A 4,176-nucleotide genomic window follows, 5' to 3' on the forward strand; every position below is an offset into this window, starting at 1 on the left:
GCGCATACTTTGAATAAAATATTTGTTATCATTCTCTTGAAATAAATGTGTTTTTTTCTTGAAAAAATACCGGTTTCATATGTATACACCTGGTAGAAAAATAATCAATAGTATTTTTGTATTGTTTTATAAATAAATAAATATTAAAAAATAATTCCGGTTAATATTTGATTCACCCTCGTATTTCAGTATCATCTGAAAATTTAATTTTCTGATGGAGAAATTCTGAGTTTGGATTCGGATTCAGTGCATCAAACTCCTCCGGGAACACCAGGTCCGGTCTATGGATGTGGAATTTCGTCGAATTTTGTCGGCCGGTGTTATACTTCATCTTCAAGGACCTTTTTCTAATTTAGACAACGTCCGTTATTTTTTAAACCTAATATAAAAAATGTTAAATAACAATACAATAAATATTGTTAATGGGATTTTAAGATTAGGTTAATAACATCTATTACTTTCACCTCTATGGGACGCGTAAGCACGTCTACTCGTTATGACGGGGAACTAAATTTCCCTGCATAAGGAGAAGAAGAGTTCGGGCCTAGTCGTGGTAAGAAGGCCTAAAAAATCCCGTGGATAACAACGACCTGGAACCCACAACGAGACTGACCCTTATGTGTTGGAGTTGATTGTTAGTAGGGTGGAAGTATCAGTGTGAATTCGACTAAGCAGCGAACATCGATTAGCACTCGGCTCCCAAAACAGCTTCCTAATCCAAGAAGTGAGCTACTCGTGGGAACAAAAGGAAATCCGAAAATTAAAATTAAAATAATCACAATAAAACGCATGAGCAAGTGACTTTTATGACACCTGCCGTAAACACTTCATCTTCTCCCGAGAAGATGGAAATCAGTGAAGGTGGTAAATCACCTTCGAGTCAGCAGGGAACTTATGCGGTTCCTAGTACTTCGAGTGATACGGCTGGAGGTGAGGTTTTAAATAGCCACAGATCAGAAGCTATAGCCACTGAGAACGATGGGACTGCAGGCGGTTCCAAGAGAAGGAAGTATAGCACTGCTGCCAGAAGGAAGTACCATCGCCAGCAACTTAAGTTACAGCGCTAGGCAGCTCCTAAGCCAGAGACACCAAAACGATCTCATTCTGATGGCAGTACTCCAAAGAAGGACATGGAAAGTAGGAAGGAAAGGTCGGAGACCCAGGTAGCCCTTACAGTCTCGCACTCAAAGCCACCTGAAAATGACCGTTGTTCCGGAGAGCTTCCAGCAAGGAAATTTCAGCATGGAGCAAGCTTGTGGCATGGAACTTCATTATTCCAAGAAAAATATGCGACTAAGCTTATTGTTCCCAGAGTCAGATGGGTTAGCATGCTTGTGGCTTGTTATGGGTGGTCTCTACCCCTAGAAAACGGCTTCCGTAGAAATGAAATGACACGGGTTCCATATTTTTTATTGTTTTATCAATGTCCAAAGGTTGGTTCCAAACGACTGTACGCTTTTTTGTTGGCATTTTGTGCGAGATCCTTTGTTCTTTTTTAAAGCCCTAAATTGTGGCCGCCATATTGGATCTTCTAGGGGTTATAACAATAAACTGACACCGGCAATAGAAAGGGCACCCTCGAAAACCCCTGAGATAATATTTTGAAGAAAAAATATCGTACCATCAGGGTTAAAACGCTCAAATAAAAAGTTTCAAATTACAATATTTTGGTGAAAAATAAAGATATCCTAATAAGTCCCAGTAGATTTAAAAGGGGAAGATTAGTACTTTCAAATTTCATATTAGCTTTGTGATAGCCATTTTTCTTGTACAGTTACATAACCTCAAAAACAGCTAAAAAACGCGTTTTTTGTACTTTTCGGTTAGGATATCTTGAAAACCTGACGTGCTAGAAAAGAATTTAGAATATTTCAAAGAAATTATTTTCATTGTATAGAATCTTACAACATGTTTCCAAGTTCGAACTTTTGCCAAGCATTTCATGAAAATTTGTTTATTCGTATGAAATATTTCGAGATTCCTTTAAAGCACCTAAAATTTATTTTTGACATCTTTAAAAATCTACTTCTGTAAAGATCTTCTAAATTTTTACTTAGTTTTGAATCTTTTCAATATTAATAAAGATTTCTTGAATTTACACGATATTTAAAATTTTTTTAAATTTTTTAATCTTATCGAATTAAATTATTTTGTTTTAAAATCTTCAACGCCCTTTTTTGAAATCTTAGGAAATCGTTTGCTATGTTTAAAACCCTTTTTTATTAATTCTGAAGTTTATTTTTTAAAATAAAAATCATTTTAAATTTTCAAGCGATCATGTCTCAAAATTAATTTTTTGAAATAAAAAATTATTTTAATTATTCCTAGGAACCTAATTTTTGTTTATTTTCGTAAAACCCTACAAAATTTAAAAAAAATCTTAACAAGTTTTCGATATTTTTAGATCATTTCAAAATTGATGAATATCTATTAAACTGACTCAAATTTGAAAGTAAATTATTTAAACAAACATGAAATGAAAAAAAATTGTACAACAAAATTTCACAAGAAGGGTTAAAAAGAATTATGTTCCTTAATTTATCTAAAATTATGTAATGTGGAAAATTTGAAAAATTTCCTTCAAAATCTTTCAAACATTTTTCTAAGCGCTTCAATCTAATTTTAAGATAAACGAGCTTGGGGTTTCTCTGTAAAATGTTTCCCAGGTTTTCTACTACGCAAAATAGTACATTGTGTAACGAGGGGGGTGTAGTTGCACGCACTTTTAAAATTGTTTAAGAATGATGAAAATATTTTTAAATGCATGCGTATATGAAATTTCTCTTGATAAAAATTTAGTACATTAGACTCGTAAGGGAAGGCGTTGCGAATGCAGCAGGTTAGTTTTGTCGTCAAAACTCGAATGTACAAGGGAAACCACTGTAAAATATGGCATATTTCGTGCATGCGTGATGCAAACTTTACTCCCTTGTTTTTGGTTGCAGAGTTAAGTTCACAGTTTGAATGTTTACCTGATGGCCAACCCATTCCCGGCGTTCCTCGGCCCACTAGATTTTCCATTTTCGATAGACATAATTCTAAGGTCAAGTCTTCTTCCCCTGCAGAGCCTACTCTTCATGCCACAGTCAGGTCTTTTCCTCCTGCAGAGTCTGCTCTTCGTGCACCGGTCAGTTCTTATCCTTCTGCAGAGCATTCTCATAGTGCCAGGTCAAGGTGTGCCAGAAAGCAATTTGGTGCACTTAAACTGAAATCTACACTTGCAGACCGAGGATTTCTTCGGCTTATTCCCAACACTAATCCACTCCGGCAATTTGAAATTCGAAGATTCACTTTTCCTGACAACAAAAACCTTTACATGCGTGCAGTAGGAAGTAAAATGGTTAGTTGCATGCCAGCCAACGAACAAAAAGTTTTAACAACAACTACTGGTGACGTTGTTGCAATAATAGAAAAGAATACATATGTCAATGGATTATTTAATCGTTATCGAAAACGGGTGGGCATAAACATGAACAGCGGCACAGTTTTTGAATTAACCCGAGAATTAGTCACTGAGACTCCATTAAGCAGCCGTAACGCAATTGGAAAGAATTTTGCAATGATAAACGTCAACGAAATTGATTAAATTATAACACCGAATTTTTTGAATTGTTTAGTTAAACTAAAATGTAAACATTTGAATCCAAACTATGGCAAATTGTTTTTATAACGTTTATCAAATCTTCTTATATAATTGAATCCTTTTCTATCTTATCTAAAATCTAAGATAACCCTATCTTATTGAATCCCAGTCTTTGTATTGGCATGAATATTTCGCTTAGCCACTTATATCCTTTTATATTCATTATTTCATATAAAATTTTGTCATCTTTTTCAATCCCTATATTCTTACCTAATCGAATCTTTTTCTATCTTTTTTAAATATAATTTAGCCCTATCCTCCCGAATCTCAGTCTTTCTATCGATATGAATCCTACACTTATCCACGTCTTTCCTTTTCGATCCGTTAGACAATCTGTAATTTCGTTTATCTTAATGATCCCTATTTTTTTATATAATTGAGCCGTTTTCTATCTTTTCTGAAATATAAGACAGCCCCACCTTCTTGAATCCCAATCTTTCTATCGAAATGTATCCTCCGCTTATCCACCTATATTCTTTTCTATCCACTAGTCAATAGAAAATGTTGTCATAATTCTCCATCCATATTTTCCT

The sequence above is a fragment of the Belonocnema kinseyi genome, chromosome 6, assembly GCF_010883055.1.
Source record: "Belonocnema kinseyi isolate 2016_QV_RU_SX_M_011 chromosome 6, B_treatae_v1, whole genome shotgun sequence".
Classification (NCBI taxonomy): domain Eukaryota; kingdom Metazoa; phylum Arthropoda; class Insecta; order Hymenoptera; family Cynipidae; genus Belonocnema; species Belonocnema kinseyi.